Source organism: Lagopus leucura, unplaced genomic scaffold (assembly GCF_019238085.1).
Source record: "Lagopus leucura isolate 7727_CA_CO unplaced genomic scaffold, USGS_WTPT01 Super-Scaffold_100001, whole genome shotgun sequence".
Taxonomy (NCBI): Eukaryota; Metazoa; Chordata; class Aves; order Galliformes; family Phasianidae; genus Lagopus; species Lagopus leucura.
The window spans coordinates 81,000,046-81,019,533 of NW_024962262.1; the positions used below are offsets into that span (position 1 = coordinate 81,000,046).

Below are 19,488 nucleotides of genomic sequence, written 5' to 3' on the forward strand. Positions count from 1 at the left end.
TCATTATCCTTTTTTAAGAAGTGTCCAGTCAGGGAAAAAAGTAAAAGGGTTAAGCTTCAGCTGACACAGAACTTGCTTCTAACATGAGCTTATTAGGAGCAAGAATATGCCTCTGTGAGAGCAAGACAAGTATTAAGCTTGGCTGTGGCCTTTCAGTCACAGCATTACGCTCCTCTTTGGGCTTTGTGCAGTTTCAAGATGCTTTCTTCTGGCACAGTCTTGTCCACCACTTCCTTGATCAAAAGCAGAGCCCATATGCCAGGGCTACCAAAAGCCTATCTGCATGTGACAAGGTCAGTACTTTGTTGCAGATGGTGGAGGAGAAAAGGTAGCAAGTATTCAGTTTCCAGTGGATGGTGTAGGCAGTCTGACATAGGTAATGGCTACCTGAGAGCAGGCTAGGGCAGAGCTATCAGATGCAACTGTACTGGTCACCATTAGAAAAAACATGTTGCAGGGTCCCTGTTGGCTCACGTGGACTCAATTCTTTTAATAAAAATAGTTAGTGTTAATTTTGCTGGAGAACAGTTGCACTGGCCAGTTGCTGGGGCTGGCATGTGGCTTCTCCCTTCTTGCATTTCAGAAAAGTTGGTATTTCTTCCCTCCTGAAGACACAGAAACTTCTGTTTTTGGCATGATGTTTCTCTGTGGGTCTTCAGACCAAAACAAGAGAATTGGTCAAAAAGAAAAAAGAAAAAAAAAAAACAGAAAAAAACCCAACCGCAAATAAAGTGAAACTGTGTTGCTGGATAGAATCCTTAATCTCTCCCGATAGCACAGGGAGGCTTGTAGACTTCCACAGCAAAGGACTCAGGTTGGTATTTAAATTTATTTGAGAAGAAATCAACCTAAAAATATAAGTGAAGACTGATGCTGTTTTTTAGGTTAGGTCTGCCTTATTTAGTGAGCCTCGTTACATGTTCAATGACATAAAACCAGGTGGCAGTTGACACACTAAACCAGTCTAAACGGGTCACAGTCTGCTCCAATGTCAATCATTTGCCTGAGGTCAGGAAGTAAAAGTAGGCCATGACTTCATTTCTAAAAACATCAGATTCATTTTTGTTCCTTGTTAGTTTTGTTCCACTCTCCTGTTAAAATACAGTGGTCACGTGCATCCCGTGTGAGCAGCTGAACTCGAGAACGTGTCTGCAGGAGGAAGCCGTGCACTGGATTGCTGCTGCTCCCGGTGCAGTGCCCACCCTTCCTTCTTCTGGCTGCAGCAGGGCGGTTGTTTATTATCCCTCCTGCTTCCAGCAAAAAGCTTTTCAGATTTCACAGAACAACTCCCTCAAGCAGCTCTCTTTATGTATGCCAACGGTATACAGAGTTGTGAAACATGCTTACGGGGATAAAAGTCTTAGCTAATACAACGGTACGATGCTCTTTTCTTTGATGCGGTTCTGCCAATATGCATTACCTGATAGACAACTGCGGTGCCTCTTTTTCAGCAGGGTAATTACAGTAATACATATCTTAGCTGAAGTAGTTTTCTGGAAGCATAACATATAAAGCAGCCATCCAGAAACAGAGAGAAAACAAGAGAACCATTGTAAAACTGCATTTTCCAGCAAACAAAAGCATAGATTACATCCACTGGACAGCGCTTAATTGTACAATCCTACCAGGTTCATTCCTTGGTTTCCTATCTGCAAGTAATTACTCCTTAGGGAAAAAAATATATATATTTCTTGAAATATCAAAATACAAAATAGAGATATTTACTTTTTTTCCACGTCCATTTCAGCTGTAAGGCCAGAAGTTAAAGAGCAAGGTTCTCCTTTTCAATCCCATGCTATAATAGAGTGAAAGCACTGATGCAGCAAAAGAGAATTGGCCTGAGATTTTTGCACAGGGGACATACCCCAACCTGAGTTTCCTTTAGTATGCAGCACCATTTTTTCTGTGTGACACTTCATTGTGTCAGTGATGCTTTCACCAGGTATTTGGGAGGCTTCTGCAATAAAAACATGGATGACTGCTGAATCAAGTGAAAATTCAACACAATCCTTTTAGATAAGATGATGAAGAACCCCTGACACAAGACTTTCAGTGATAATTTTCTATTGCATATTAAATAAAATTACTTAGAATAATACTCCAATTTTTAATTCCAGGAAGCTGCATGGATCATCAACATTCCTAAAGGATCTGAGGTAAATTCAATTATTGAGAAATGTTTCACCTGGTAGAGAAAAGTTGAGTGCCAGACATTACATTATTGAATGTCTGTTTATTGATTTCTGAGGAGTTATCCTATTATAGTTCTTTTATCCTGCTAAAGACTGCCTCACACGTTTTTGAAAAACTCTTCAGGTCTGAGCAGCCATACTGAAGGAGCAACTCATGTGGTCTAAATCGGCATGAGAAAAACAAAAAACAAGAACACCAAACCTTTTTAAAATTTGTCGCCAGTGGGGAAATAAGGTTTAAATTTGACAAGGGTCAAAACTGGTTTGAGTATCTTAAATATTCTTCTCAATGGAAAGAAGTGAACAAGCAGAAAACTTGTGTGAGGCAGCTCAAATCTAGGGAAAACAAGAAACAAACAAACAAACAACTGCCATGAGAATGTTAAGGGAGACATTTTTGTGAAACTGAGATGGAATCGTTCCAAAATCTGGTACATACCGCAGTACAAACTGGCTTTTAATGATGTCTTCCATTAACGGTTGTCCATATCACAATTCTGTGTGAATCAGTAAATTCGAATATAGCACAGTATGAGGTCTGTATAGCTGTGATGTCAGATAAGTAATTTCATTAACGATTATAAAGTGATCTGAAAGCCCCCAGTGGAAATGTCAACTACACAGGCACTCTGTGACTTCAGCACATACACCATTTCTGTTGCATATGGAGATGCCAGGTTCTCTTCCAAAACTACCACTGTTGAAAGAGATATGGGAAATATCATATAACTTCTGTCAGTACCCAGACAGAGGTGGCCACTTGCTGGGATGGGCAACAGGAGAGAAGGTGCTCTTTAGGCCATAGGCTTCAACTGTGGGTGATGGAAACTGGCTCAGTAAGGCCTTTGAGTTATGAGCATGACTTTGGAGATGAGTCCTGTGCTGCTTTTCATCCAAAATTGACATATTTGCATATGAACTATTGCTTGACCTCTTCTAAATAATTGATTGCCACCTGCCATAGGATGGGAAGCAACAATTCCATCTCTTCTTCTTTCCTGTTTCCAGTAAAAGAAACTCATGGTCAAACAGAATACCATTTCTTTTAGCACGAGGGTCATCTCTTTCCCCGTGGTTCATTCAAAGTATGCCTTTAGTGTGTGTTTACATGCTAGAAAACAAACAAATGATTTCTCCAATTCCATATGTCTGAGTACAAACCTGACTTGGCCATAAGTTAAAAAAAAAAGCAAACAACCAACCACAAGCAAACCTTAGGGAAAGAGATTTTGTGATTCACTGTTCTATAAATGCCTTCTCATTTTTGCAAAACAAAGTGCTAGCGCTTCTTGTTACCGGTTAGGATGACCTCACATGATCTGTTTTAAAAAGAAGTGCTTTTTAGACATATATGAATCTCAGATGCATGCTAAAGCTGGTTGTAGGAGTGTTTGGTGGAGGCTGCAAACTAAAATGAGGTAATTGTCCCAGTCAAATTGTTGATTACTCATTTTTCTGTCTTTCCTTTATAGGAACACTCTCCAAGGTTATGTATTTTAGGATCATAAGTGTAATTGTATCCTCAGAGCATATCAGTTCAGTTTATGTAGAGAGCATCATGGCATGTGTCATATGAATTCATTGAGTTGAGTGCTGTGCTGGTCTGCTGTTGTTCAGACTATCAGTAGTTTGCTTGTAAGTGTAAGAGAATGATCTCTGTTAAGATTTTCAGCCAGTAGATAGAAATCATCAGACCATTTCCTTGGTCTTATTGTGCTGTTGATAACATTGTGACAGGAAAGAAAACTGATCTATTTTGTTGAGTTCATTGAAGATCAGTTTTAGAACTACTTCAAAATAAGCAATCATCTTCTATTCACAGAAGCAGTTTTCAGAAAACAACTGAAAACTTTGCTTTGTAATCACAGCTTAGGATCCAGCATTGAAAAACCAATCTAATTTTTAATATGGTCTTTAATGGAAGTGAAGATTTGTATTGCAATGTGCTACCATCTCAGTGTCATAACTGTACATGTTTTTAGTGAAAAGTAGTAGTGACTTGAACATAATGAATGTATGAGGAGGGAAGATGTTGCTCTGAAAATCTATTTTGGGCTTCAAAGAAATGTGAACAGAAGAGGTAGAACATATTAGATCACTGATCACTTTCTGCAGAGCCCTTAAAAGTCAATAGAAATTGCTGGATTGGATGCCATCAACCAAGCTTAGAATGAAAGCTTAATGAAAATATTGTCATAAGCAAACAGAAATTATGTTTGATGGTTGTGTTCACAAGGATATTACATTTCATGGAGACTCTTAAAAACATTACTTTTTCAGCAACTAGATGGAAAAAATATATCCTAATATGCTTTATATCTATTTTCCAGGGCCCACGCTATTAATTGCAGCACTCTGATTCATCCAAGAGTGAGAAAGTCCAGCTAGTGTTCACACATTTCTCTCAAAACTGCTGAAGTGTTGTATAACTGAGATAGTTATTAAGTTATTTTTGTGTACTAAGACAGTCACTTGGAACTTGTTGTGCTTGAGGGCAAGTTACTGTAACTGCCATTGGGTCAGGTTTTTGTTTATTTCAGTTCATGTTGTGCTAGACCTTCATTTGTAGAGCTGGTTCAAATCTATATCTCTATATATTTTTAACTACTAGTGCAATCTCCAGTTAAGCAGAAGGGCTGACATTTGCATTCATATAGGTGTGTTTGTAAGATTCGTTCTTGGCAGTAGTGAGTTGTCAGCTGTCCTCTAGGTGTGGTAGAGGCAAATGCTTATTTCTTATTTGTTGTGCAGTGTGAAAAAACTGATTTGTGCTGTTAAGCCTACAGGTTAAGGCTTCCTATTCAGCAGAATATGTACTATGGCTGTTGCTGCTTTTTTGTGATGAAGGGCATTTTCTTGGGTGTCTGTGTGCTCTGATGACTAAGTCAGACTAAGGGAGACAGCAAATTATGAACATTTACCATAGGGGTTTTTCTTTTTTCCAGGGTTACTTTATTAAAAGTCATGTTAGAGTGAAGAGGCAGTGGAGCCATTTCAGCCCATCTTCAAAAGAGTGAGTGAAAACTTTGTATTTTTCTTGTCTGACTGATGGAACTATTTTGGCAGATCCTTCATGACTGAGCATCCTTTATTACAGATCTCACTGCAATCTATGGTGGAAAATAGAAAAATAACACAACATACATTGTATGTTTTACCTTGTTTACAGGAAACCAAGGCTATATTCACACTCATGAAAATTAATACAATCCACTATTCCAGCCTTCCTTGAAGAAGCCCCAGGGACATAATAGACCTTAATCATCCTCTAATGGAACAAAACCGCCTCCTCATGGACCATGCTACCTCTGAGCAACTGTACCCCTTTCCAGTCCTGTTCCTAGCCCAGTTTTCTTGTCGTCCTGGCATAACCCCTTAGATAGCCCCTGGCCCCTGTCCAACTCCTTCACTGCATACTAGTGTTGCCAGTGGGCCCCACTGCTGTCCCCAGTTCTGCCCTCTGCACTTTGGGTCTAGAGGGTGAGGGCTAGTGGTAACCTGGGCTGCATTAGACTGAGTGTTGCCAGCACATCAAGGTAGGTGATCTTTCCCTCCTTCAACACTGGTAAGGCCACACTAGTGCTACATCCAATTCTAGGCTCTCTAGTACAAGAGAGACATGGAGCAACTGGATTGCAAGCAGCAAAGAGCCACAAAGGTGATGAAGGAACTGGAATACTTCTTGTCTAAAGAAAGGCTGAGAGATCTGAGACTCTTCAGCCTAGAGAAGAGAAGGTTCAGAAGGCATCTCATTAGTGTGTGTAGATACCTGAAGGACAGATGCAATGAGAATGGAGCTAGGTTCTTTTCAGTGGTGCCCATTTACAGGACAAGAGTCAATGGGCACAGACAGGAACACAGGGGATTCCCTCTGAACAACAGGAAGCACCTCTTTGCTGTGAGGGTCTTGGGGCACTTGCATAGATTGTCTAAAGAGGCTGTGGAATCTCCATCTCCTTTGGAGATACTCAGTGTCTGGCCATAGTCCTAGGCAACCTACTCTAGGTGCCCCTGCTTGAGTGGAGATGTTGGAAAATATGACCTCCAGAGTTCTGTTCCAGCCTCAAAAACTCTTGACTAATTCTGTGTGGAAGGGCTCATCCTGGGGGACAGATTCCATGCATGACATAAACCAACAATTCTATTCCATCTCTCGCAGCACAGCTGTGTGCAGAAAAACAGTCATCACATCTTAAAGAAATCTCGCTTGTCTTGCCCAAAACTGCAATTAGCTATTTTGAAAGCAGACATCAAAATGGACTAATGCAAAATATGAAGAGACTACCTAACAGGTTCTTTGTTAAGCACAGCTTACTTGATGAACTTCACAAAGACCCTTATGGGCTCAAGAAGCAGGAACATTATAGGAAGGGTGTGATATGACTCAGGCAATCCTTTGGGACATGAAAGATGCATGGTAGAAAGATAAGACAGAGGACAGTCAATCCCTTATTGGCTCATACAACAACAAAAATATTTCTGCAAAGATGTATATGTGGAGTGCTACCATTTCTATCTTTCACCCCTATTACAGATCTTGGGGTAACATTTTGTGTGAGGAAAGTTGACCCTGGCACTTCAATAAGGTCTTTTCCCTTAAGACTCCTCACCTTCATGCAATGATCAAAATTATGAAATAAAAATCCTATATATAATAATGCTACAAGAAGATATGACCCCAAGGATGATAGGACAGCTGCTAGCATGCTTAAGTATGGGAGCAAAAGGCTGTTGTCTGTTGTCCTTTGACTATTCACTAGAAGCTATGAAAAAGAAGTGGTGGAAGCATTTAAGAATGCTTTAATTGCATATCTATGGAAAAAGAAATATGACTGCCCATTATGTAAGAGTAATCTGGCATCTTCCTCCTATTTATACTTTGGAAATATTAGTTCAGATTGTTCATAACATGAGCTCATCCTTCTGATATAGTGGTGCCTCATGACCAGGCAGTTTCCAGACTGTCTGTGGTAACACTGAGATCATTATACTTGGACAGGCAAGCTTAGGAAAAGCAGAAAGATTATGAAAAGTTCAGTACTCAGCAAGATAAAGATTCATCTTTGTTCAGTGTTTTGGCCTGGAGTGTCTAATAGTAGATGCTTAAGGTTGATTACAAGCATAGAGAAAACACTCTTTACTTCTTCCCCCAGTATCTGCTCCCAGCTTCCAGTTATTTTCTTCTTCAGTACTTCTTCAGATCAGAATTCATATTCCAAGTGCCACCAATTGGACTAAACTGTCTGATTTTTCTTGTTCAAGACTCAGCAGTCTGCAAGTCCTCAGTGAGCCAGGCTGGTCTGATAGAATCTTTAACTTCATTCTCCATGTTAGAGTATTTTCTTGTTCCCAGCAGAGACTATCAAGGTTTTATGCTTGCATCTAGCCTATTCATTTTTCTGTCCTTGGTAATGCTTCTCAGAGTTATGACAAAGGAATGTACCTTCACTAGAGAACTGAAGGTCATCAGCTTAACCTCATGAGATTGAAAGCCCAAAAAAGGTATCATCATTTGCTAATAAAAGCAGGATTTCACGTCTATTTTCTGGAAGTCCTCAGGCTATCCTCAGTTTCCCTACATCCAGAGATGTTTGTCTTCCTATTAGTACACAGAAGGTGGAGGTCACTGTATGAGCTATCTGAAGGCAGCTGTTTAGCTTCACAGCCACAATTGATGAAACAAGGTTCAAAGTGATTGACATGTTTACCTTGGTAGCACTCTCTCCAGATCAGCAATAATTAGGATGAGATGTCCTTGTGCTTTTGGGAAGAAATCTTGTTTTGATCATCAGCAGAATCATATTTGGAATGAAGGATGTATCCAAGGCTCTGCCAAGGCTCTGATGTTTGCTTCCTGCTCTTTTCCATAAATGCTCTTGTGTGATGGTATACAGTAGGCATATTCAGCAATCAAACAACTCCATTAATGCTACTAATGCAAAATGTTGGATATTGACTAGCATAGTTTTGTAACAAACACCAAGCTTCTAACTTGCAGCTTCTTCCCAAGCAGCAAAATTGCCAATGCAAAATTGTTTCTGGGCTTGCATCGGCCTCAAACTTGTTTCCTTCCCTAGTTTGCTAATATAAAGAGGATCACTTTGAAGATGATACTTTTATCTTTTCAGAACACCATGAAAATCTTCAGTCAAAATCGCAAGGTTGTCAGGAAAAGGCTTTGGATTCAGATGTCTCTGTTAAATCTTTTGGGTATAGCCTCAGCCTCTGAGATGAAGTACTCTGGCAAGATGTTGGCCATGAGAGAAGAAAAATTAACAAAGGTGAAACCATAATTCATGTTCTGGTTACATAAAATTTGCATATTGGGTATGTAATGATACCATTTCATTCCAGACTGGCTTATTTTGACAGATATATGCAGAGATAGTGAAAGTGAAAACAGCTAGAACTGATTGTCAAGCAGGGATTATCAGCTGCTTTGGACAACTGACAATTTATTGGTTAAGTTCCACTACAGAAATGAAATCAAAATTCCTTTGTGTTTACAGGTCTTACTGTTTAGTATGAAACTTTGGAAACTTAGGTTTGTTTCCACAGTTCGGGATGGACTCTTTTCTCAGCTATTAAATTAGAAGTGGTACACATGATCTATTTCTCAGTCTAGGAAATTTCAGAAATGAAGGTTATTCAGTTGCAGGACTCTGTTACATCAGAGGAGTTGATGACAGTACAATAGCATCCCTACTTTAGCTATAATATGATTCTTGGCCTGATCTGTAACTTACTAAAGTTAAATGAAGAATGACCACTGATTTCATTCAGCACTGAACAGTGAATTAAACTCTAAGCAAAGAGAAAGATAAGATGTCATTTTTATATCTACAGAACTTGAAGAAATTTTGTCCAGGAAGTCAAAGTCACTTTCATTTAACAGTCCTTAGATGCTTAAGATACTTCTTATCCTAAATAAGAATAGAACTTATTTTATCAGCACTGTTTTAACTGGCTTGATGACAATGCTTTTTAATGTGAGTACAGAGGGTATATTTACAAACATTAACAAAAACTTAGCATGTATTTCTAATGTGTAGGTGTGGTACTTGGGGACACGGTTAGTGGGCATTGAGGTGATGGGCTGAGGGTTGAACTAGATGATCTTAGAGGTATTTTCCAACCTTAAAAATCCAGTGATTCTATGATTCTGTGATTCTATGTATTAGAAACTACTTGGCTGAATGTATATTTTTCCTACCTGAGTAACTTCTCAGTAATTTGAGAAGAAATACAAAACTGAAGTTAAATTCTGTAAAAAAAACATAAAAAAAAAAAAAAAAAAAAAAAGAAAAAGAAAGGTTCAGCCTTGTATTTTTTTATGCCTGTTTAAATTCCATAGTGATTTCAGTCTACAGATTTGAAAATGCCCAGAAGACTATATCAGCACTTTATCAGTTTCAGTGCATCCATTGTTTTTTTTTTAATACGTCTGTCTCAGTTGATATACTGCCTAAAGGCCAATAGAATACTATTACAATTGAAACAAGTTCTTAAATTTAAATTTGGGAAAGACTGTTGCTGCATTTTCTATCAACTTCAGCAAAAGTATATGGAGGAAGTGACATAACCTAGATTCACATTTGCAACAGGATTAATAGTAAGATTTTGTATTCAAAGGGACACAGGAGATTGAAGTTATATAATATTTCAAAGCTGCTGAAAAAAGCAACTTGATAATGAAGGTAATATGAAGTGAAATATCCAAGGTTTAAAGTAACTCTGATGGAATGATGCTGTTAAAGTCGCTAGGAATGCTGCTTCTCTGGAGATAACTTTAGCAAGTAACTAGGCCAATGAACTGAAGCTCTCAGCTTCATCTTTAATAGATAAGCTAGTTTTGCAAAAATACAGTGCAGCATAGTTAAGGGGAAGATCTGATAATGGCACTAGCCAAAGTTCTCTATTGGATGTCTTTTCCATACTTACTCCTGCTTAACTGTATCTGTTTCTTACTACCCTCTTCTCCTACCTTTTCTCCACAGGCTCCAAAACAACACCAAAGCTGATGAGTTAGACATAGAATCCAATAAAACCAGTTGTTCAGCAGTCAGGCAGCAAGTCTCATTATGGTAGTACCAAAACTCTAGAGAAGTAAAAGTCAAGGAATATAGAGCATCATAAAGTAGGGTTAAGATACGTCAGCAACAGAAGCAACAGAGCAGGGAAACAGGGCAAAAAGTAAACAGTTTTTGGTAATAAAATGAGAAATAAGTTATGGTCTATGTGGTTAAGTGTAGTGCAGTCAAGAAATGACAACAAAGTTCTGGAAAAGGGTATGATGATACTAAAATAATTACCCACCCTTACAAAAGACAGACTAGAAGTCTTAGCCCAGAGCTTGCTGAGCCCAGAGAAAAATAAAGCAGAGAATGTATCAGAGCGACAAGGAAATAGATCTGCAAAAATCTGAAAATCAAAGAAAGAAGATATGTGAGGAAATCCTTATAGAAGAAAGGAATCTTGCTGCTATTGCTGTCTATTCCAATTAAAAAAAAAAAAAAAAAAAAAAAAGCCATTTTTAGTCGATTTTTACCTCACTAAATGACAAAAGAGCACTTGGAAGATCAGAGAGCACTTACTATGATCAAAACATTTAATAATTCATATATTGGTTTTTTGGAAAAAAAAATGCTCACCTTTCGTATGTCTGGTAAATGTAAATCAGTGACTTGAACTACCAACTGCTTACTTTAGGTACATACAGTGATGGGATTGTCATAATTCGAGAGACCTGCGACCTTACGACTTTTTATATGATTTTTAATAGTGTAAATGTTGTGCTGATACTGTGGTGAACTGTATTAAATACCTTCTCTATCTCCAATAGTTGCTTTAAGTGAACGGTAAGTGGCACAATTCTCTCTTGTTGCACCAAAAGAGATGAAAGATTTAGAAGCTAAAATTTACCTAGAAGGCTGCACGCACATGCAAATCTTAAGAGGGTGCTTTCTCATTTGTAAGAATGCCAACGCTTTATTGTGATGCCTTGGAAACACCTTTAGGCACTGATTCTGAATAATGATGGCACAGGTGCAGCCGTAGTAGAAGTGATGGAGTCAGCTTGCTTTTGAGGACTTCAGCCTTATACGAAGCGGGCACTGGAATTTCTTTGTATCCAAATGAATAACTATGGTACAGAATGACACAGAAATGCTTAGCATGCTGTATAATCCAAAATGTATTTCACAAATTAATGTGTTTTTTCTCACAAGGAATGTTCATTGATAGTTTCTTCTGAGATACAGTTACTACAATTTCAACTTTGCACAAAAGATCTGGTTAAGAGGATGCCAGCTCTTTCATTACAAGTCATGAGGATCATCACATGCTCCTTCCATTGCGCCTGTAGCATTTTCCCCTTCTCTGGTTCATGCTGCGTAACCTCCTTTCTCTCCTACGTCACCCGCGCTGCAATCCTTTTCCTTTTCTAATACATGCAAGGCAATAATCTCCTGCTAACGCACCAGCTCTGACTAAGAGAATAAGCCCTCTCACCCCCAGCTCAAGCAGCTTCCTGCATTATATCACATGATGGGAGATTAAAATGTATTTCAGTCTTAGAGTTTTTGTGCTGCTTGTAAGTCATTCAAGTCTTTCCTTGCAGGTTGTGAAGTTGCCCATATCTCTCCCCAGGCCTGTAACCCCAGGGTCAGTTGTCTAGCATGACCTGATTGCATATTTGGCCTTCTAATGACTCTCAAAGTTGCTGGTGAGGCCTGTGCCATCTGACACGCCTTGAGCTTCCAGAGGTGGCACTTGTTATGACCCTCAGCTAAGGTGCCCTGGTGCAGCTCTCAGCCTTCAGAAATTGCAAAGCCCTTTGCAAAACAGTTTGCATTTTTCAATCACACTGTCTTAGGATGTAACCGATTACTAACCTTCTTATTTATTTCTCTACTGTTGTAGGTATGTACACGTTTACATTAATCTAGTCAGGCTTCTCTAGTAAGCTTTCAATAAGTGCAGTAAATACAAATCTTTAAAGAACAAATTTAGAAATAACACAAGCATATGTAGCCTGCAATAATACCTATATCAGGGTATTATGACATACAATCAGAATGGGATCCCTGAATAGCTTGTGTGTGAGTATTGGGGTACACTAGGTGCTGTTGAATCAAATTTTACTATTGCAACATCTTTAATTTTTGCATTAAATGTTTCTTCTTGACTGTCATATTTTAAAATAACTGTTTCTTTTCCACAGACTCTGAAGAATGGCAAACAGGTACTCTGGATTGCAGAATTCTGTAGTTGGGCTCTTAAGCTTCATGCATTCAGAAAACCATTGAACACTGTTTTCTTCTGCACAAAAATCTCATAGGTTTTGTTTATAATGAAATACAGTGATGTACTGAAGCCAAAGTTGTGTAGGCTGTCTGAGCTCATTATGTACTCTACTACACAACTTTTAGAGTGATATTTTGCTCTGCGGTATGCCAACTGTAAAGTGAGAGTATTTGTTCTTACCTTCTTAGTAACCCAATTTGGGGTGAGACAAGTACAAAGGAATAATTATATGTTATTACTATGATAGCATTGTTCTTTCTAATACATGTTTTTATGCAATACTTTCTAAGAATCTTACTGCTATGCCATTGTAGCATTCATTAGCCTTTCTCCTGTAAAATTATGACTTTTTAAATTCTTTTTCAAGCTGGCATGCTTTTTCTAATACAATTGTCTTTCAGACTGGGGACCTTCAACTAGAGCTAGGCTGACAGAGGGAGAATGTCTTTCTCTTGCAGCAGTCTCTTCTTGGCAGGCATGTGAAATGGCAGTCTAAATTGTAGTTGATTTTTTTAACCTGGGTTTACCAGTTTCTATATTTAAAAAGCATAAGAGTATTTGGATGTCGTAGAAATAATTTATCACAAGTAGTAATGTAAGGCAGGTCAAGAGCATAGAATCCTTTCTTCCTGTGTGTTGAGTCTCCTACTACCAAGAAACTGGCTAGCCAAGAGACAGTTATTCCTTCCCTATGATGTGGCTTTAAATAACTGAAAATTCAGTAGCACTTATGCACAAAACTGCAGAGATTACTAGGCACAGTGTATGTTAGAGGTCTGAGGCATAAAGCTTTTGCCTGAGTTTTGCTTTGAAGTTTGAGACAGTAGCATGCCAGATGTGTAATTGTAAGGAAAGGTTGTGCTTGTTATTGTCTCTAAACTACAATGTGGTACAATACAGGACATCAGAGTTAAGTGGTATAACATACAAGCAAAACTAGAAGGTGGAAGATGAACTGTGTTGTCTATGCAGTGCCCAGTTCTATTATCCTGAGTGGGACTGTGAAATTACGTAGCTTATTCAAGCCAGAGTGACTTCTTAGAACCATTTTTTAGACTGAAGCAGAACGTGCTTCTTTCAAGGTGCCACATGAGACTGCACTTGAATTTTATGGACTCAGCTATATGCAGAAGCTTGATCATCTGCTGTGATAGATGAATGGAAACCCCATGAATTCAAAATAGCTTCTTCTTCATTGCAGATGGCAAAATTCATTACACTGGAAAGGGCTGTATGATTGAATGAATCATAACATACAAGAAGACTATATCAGAGATCTACATTTCCTGATTCTACTCTATGAATATGTCTTCCCTTAAATTATGTTGTCATAATGCACCATCTAGGACTTATTACATTGGTACAGTGGCAGTAAGCAAGAAACGTAATCAGAAAACAGAAATCTTCCTCTTCAGCCCCGTTAGAACATCATATGAAAGGTAGTGAGAGACACCATGACACCAATACTGTAAGTTTTAAAGATATATTATTTTGCTTGGATTTATTGAGAAATATTATTAATAGATTTAGGGCATCAAATGGACAACTGTGTAATGCAAGAAATATGAAGCTGATAGCAAACAACAGAGCAGAGGCAGTTGAAGCAGAGTTTTAGTTGGTGGTTTAAGTGATTCAGGTTTAATGTTTGGACAGACAACTGTGGACTGAAGAAAAAATAAGAAATTATAGATACTGTTTTCCCAGTGTCAGTACTTAAGTTCCTGACCACAGAAGGACATCTGGAATGTTACTTGAAATCCCAGATTTAAAATTAGATTGAGTATTTAGGAGACTGAGGCCATGATCAGCCAATGGCTGCAAACACAATCACATATGCTTAATATGCTACTACCCCTTGCCTGGTGATTCCTCAAGCTGAATCAGAAGAATCGGAGGCGTTTCAGAAGGGGTAGGAATTCTCATGAACTCCTTCTGAACAAAGTTAGTCTGATAGCTTAAACTGCTCTTCAAACTGTTTAACTTCTAGATAATTGACTGTCGTTGGACTTACATCACCGTGAAGCAAGTAACAGTATACATTTTAATGTTGATCTATGGGATGTATTGTAAGCAATAATTTTTTAAAAGGAGTAACAGTAATCATCAAATTTCTTACAAAGCACACAGAATGTACCAAAGGCTTCAGCAGTTCTCAAAATGATTTTTGTGCTGTGATGCCTAAATTTTCAATCAGAATTGACAGGAACAGTAAATTAATTAATGCTGGATTACAGTGGAATTCCTGGAAAAGCATACATGACACTTAGATTGATACCAAATGTGACTCTCGTGATTAATGCTACCATAATGAACACCAAAGGTATTAATGAAGATTAAATTATTGGGCTGCTTCAACCAAAAGAAAGAAGATAGTTCAGCACACATGCACAAAAATAAAGTAAAATAAAAACTAAAAAGCAATAGAACATGAAAAAAAAACAGTGTCACCCCTTAAAATTGATGTTAGCAGAATGATGAGGATCTGCCAGAAATTGAAGAGCCAAGATTGTCCCCTTAAAAGTGCTCAGTCTGATCCTTTCTGGTGAGGCAGGCATATATGCTTCACTTGCTTGAGAGTCAGCATGTGTGATTTGATGGGTTTCTGTGCACTGTATCATCACCAAATCTGGATCCATCAAAGGACCACCAGCATTATCATTAAGTATGGAGAAGGAAGCAACTGCAGTCTGCTAAATATGGTTTCCTTAAAACTCAAGTATCAGAAACACATTCAGAACCTGATTTAAAAGCAGTGCAAGTGACATTTGTGGGTAGTACACAAGAAAGCTCTCATTAGCTTCTTTGCATATCATCTCTCTGGAGACTTCTGCCTCAGCAGCATTCCCACCTTTGTCTCTGGTTTTCTGCAGTTTATTTAAAGGATTAGTTTTAATTGAAGCAACAGATTATCTGAGGACTTACTTTATAACTTATTAGAGTCTAGGTGGAATTGTGAAAATAAAGTATGCTATTAAAATATGCACACTTGCTCAAATTACTGATAAATGTTATTAGATACAAGAGGAGTCATGGCAGATAATTGGTCAGTTCTTGGTGATGAACTGATGGAGCCAAACCAGACATATACACTGGGAATCATATAGGAGAGGCAATGTTTGGAGGTTGTTTGGAAGGAGAGAATTGCAATAGAAATACAAGGGAGATTGATCCAATACACTGAGGGGATTGTTACAGATTAAGATATATGGAACAGGTCACAATTTCATTCACTTTCCCTACACTTCGTCGGAAGTCTTGAACTCGATTTAGTAAGATATATCCTCTTCAGTGCAAAAGGGAGGACTCGGGAGGTTGGCAAGGAGTCAAGGACATGGCTCAGAGTGCATGGCCGAGCCTCAGCTCATGAACTGGACATTCTGCCACTGCAGATGATCATCAGGTCACAGTGACCCTAGCTCCTAATTGTCGCAGTGCTGTATTGTTTGATGTGTAACCATGTGGCTGTGATAAATGCAATCTACCAACAAAAACAAAGTTGTGTATGTTGAGGCAGGGACATCCCTGAATTGACTGCACACTTCTCCCTTGCCACTCACCTTGCTACCTGGAGTCCCTACACTAACTGCAGCGTGAATGTATTATCACTAAGCTCATAGCTGTCTAAACCCTTTTGTGATCTTACATTTCACCTGTGCAAGTGCCTACCTGCACAATTGTTCCTAAGAACCTTTTTGCTTGCACCCAGCATACTTACAATGCAGTATTCTCGACAATTTCCCCAGTCACCAGTTGAAACACAGCAACCTCTGTGATGGTGAGTGAGTGCTGGGAGTTAAGTCTCTCCCCAAAAGGAACTAGTAGGGTGGAAAAGCATGAGGGACGACTAACAGCTACAGTAAAATTGACTGCACAATCCATTTCTGGTACCATTTTCACAATACGCTTTTAACATTTTTATTTTTAACTATGCATTTAAAAATGAAGGAGTGGTAAGAAAAAAATTCCTGCTGCAGCATCCAGAGAGGTTAGAATGACTTACATGCAATTTGTGCTTTATTTGATGAATGTAGCTATACTCTCTTCAGACTCTCTTCCAGACTCTGTGAAATCTGCAATGTCCTTTGTTGCATTTGTAGTGAAGAGATATCTGACAAAGTGTTATTTCATTGTTTTTCATTTCAGTCAAGTTCTCTGAGAGATTTTGATTTTAATTCTTGCTTTTGAAACTCTATGGCTTATATACAAAAGGTATGTTATGTTGTATTGCATTATAATCTGGGAACTAGTACAGTCAAAACAGTTCTCCAGTGCCTCTTCTTTTTCTTATTTTTCTATAAACCTCCCTTTCAATACAATTACAAACACGATTGCAAAAGTATATTTAGAAGTTAACACACAAATTAAATTTAAAAACATTTTGAAATAGTAGCAGGTGTTATCTCGGCTCAACAGATCTCCTGAACTTTACTGTGTGTAATAGCAAATATAATTTGGGACATACAGGGGATTAAAGATATGAGATAGCTCATCTGCAGCTCCCATAAATAGTTCACTGAATAGTAGTCTGTTGCTGAAGTTCAGTCAGAGGGAGAATGTTAGTAGAGTGGTTTTATTTCTGAATGAGAAAACAACTTTTGGGTAAAGTGCACTTTGTTCTCATCTGTAGTTTTGGTTATTACAGAAAATTCCCTTTTCTCATGGGAAACAATCAACTACAATAAATGATTTTATCTGATCATAGCTGTTATGCAGGATCCCTTGTTAAAATGGGAAGTGTGATGTGAACCTGCACTTTTGTCAAAGGAGGCCTCTTGCCATAGAGGGATCAAGGCAGCATACGGTTGGTGGCAGTTGCAGGTCATAACTGGATACTTCAGGGCTTTGCTTACGTAGACTCCTGCAAAGGTAAGTTATTAGAACAACAGAAAAGCCACTCAAACCTCTTCATTTCAAACCATGGTGTAGAGACCAAGTGGCCTAATTGTTCAAGGCTGAAATCACAGCTGAAAGAGGTTTGCTAATACTGCTGTTACCCTCTCCTCCTGGTAGTACTTCAGAGTAGACCTCAAAAGATTGTTTATAGCTGCATTGCCAGTTCTGAGGTGCTGAATGAAATCTAAAGACGGAATAACATTTTTAAAGGAAAAAGCACTTTTATCTTGCTTGTAATTTACACCAGAGGTTTGCATTTGCATCAGAAGTTCTAATTAAAAAGTATTGTTCAAATAAACATTTTCTCTCTAAACTGTAAAGTTGTAAGAATGAAAGATTTCTATATTAAACTGTGGTCCCTGAAAATCAGCACTGTGACCTTTTTAAAATGTTGAAAGTTGAAGCAATTTTTAAAGCATATGCTTAAGTTTTTCTGGAACTTTCCAAGGGTTTGCCCTGTGCTGAGGAACCTAGCTGTCTCCTGAATGACAAGGTACAAAGCCTAGGACAGAGTACCCTGCTGAGAGGTAAGATGCATAGCATGAGCTCTGGAGTTCCAGTGTGATTGCAGCTCTCTCAATTCACCTGTATTGTACAGAGTAATATTGCATTTGCCTGGAAAGTATTATGCGGTTATACAGCAGGGTGCCGCTGCAGCAAGGCTCTTTTAAAAACAATAACAGGACAGACGCTCCTGCAGAAATGTTGGGATAGAACAATCCATTTGCCAAAAAATGTTCAGATGTGATGATATGTCACCACTTTAGAACTCCACAGAGAAACAGCATGACTTTAAACAAAACAAAAAAAATCAAATGTCATTGGATTTTTTTCCAATTCACCACATCCACTGACCTTTGCATTGATTGTTTTCTCTCTCTGAGCCTTTGGGATGGAGCACACACAGCATGTTGAGTCCCATGTCATGTCAGTTATCGTTCTCTACTTGACATTTCTTGTGGTCCTGAGTTGATATGTTCCAGATTAATGAGGCATTTGTTCAGTCAAGAAGCTATTTAAGAATACACTTTAAATTGTAATGGGTTGCATATAATTAATAGTTTCTACATAGCTTACTCATATTTTTGGATAGTTTAAAGATTTTTTTCTTCCACTGGGTACTGCCCAAATCTTTTAAATGTTCATACCAGTTATCACCCAGTAATTTTTGGTAGTGAATTGTCTTCATGAGAGGTTGTGAACTTCTTTGAGAAATCTGCCTCAAGCTCTTTTCCGTGATGACCCTCAAATTTCTTTTTCTGTAAAAGAATAAGAGGGCTAGTTAGTTAGTTGCAAAAGCTGTGCTCTTAAGCTATTTTGTGGGTTTTTAGAAAGAATCCATTGTCTACTCATGTCACAGTTGGTTCTGACAAGAATGCACAGCCATTTTTCTGTTGTTCTATGCTCATTCTTCTGCTTTAATTGAGGTCTTCTCTCCAGTTTGGCTGTATCTTTGGAAGGAACTGCACTTCAGTGTCCAATAAATTCCAATTTGGAATGAGCTGTTCCCTACATGTGGGTTCTCTGAATGAGGGGAAAGGGATGAGCCATATGTTTTCATTTGTAAAGCTTGCTTCAGTCTTTTTTCACAAGAATTTCCCTTTGTTGCTGTTTTGAAAGGAAAAAAAGGCTTATTACTTCAGGGCTTTGAGTCTTGAGAGATTATTTGAAAACTCTCTCTCATGTTATTCCTGTTTTATTCCTTTCATTCCTCTTGCTTGTATGATACACAAGTTTGGCACTAGTAACTGTGGGACTAATGGTGGTCAACATACCTTATTCTGAGCCCAGAAGAGAGTTTGAACTGGGAAGAAGAGATTTTCACTTCTAAATTAATCAGTCATTAATATTAACTAAATCCCATTAAATATGTTGTTTGTGGCTACAGAGGTTGCAGATGAATCACCTGTAGAAGGATTAAGGTGTAGAGGAGACTCTTACTTTGCATGTCACCTTTGTCTGCAGCTGTCAGGTAGATCATCTGATCATTCTCTCACAAGATGCATTTTCTTTTGATTAGATGGCTCCAGTCTAGTAAAATAATATGCATGAAAATGCTACACCAAAATAATAATAAATAATAATAATAATAAGCCAC

At 38.3% G+C, this 19,488-nt stretch overlaps 1 long non-coding RNA gene across 1 annotated transcript; it reads left to right on the forward strand.

Moving 5' to 3' along the window:
* Nucleotides 1-5,135: 5,135 nt before the first annotated feature.
* LOC122178165 lies at nucleotides 5,136-12,476 on the forward strand. The gene is made up of 3 exons (XR_006178247.1): nucleotides 5,136-5,205; nucleotides 8,321-8,473; nucleotides 12,415-12,476. It is a non-coding gene; the product is annotated as an uncharacterized LOC122178165 (long non-coding RNA).
* The last annotated feature ends 7,012 nt before the right edge of the window (nucleotides 12,477-19,488 follow it).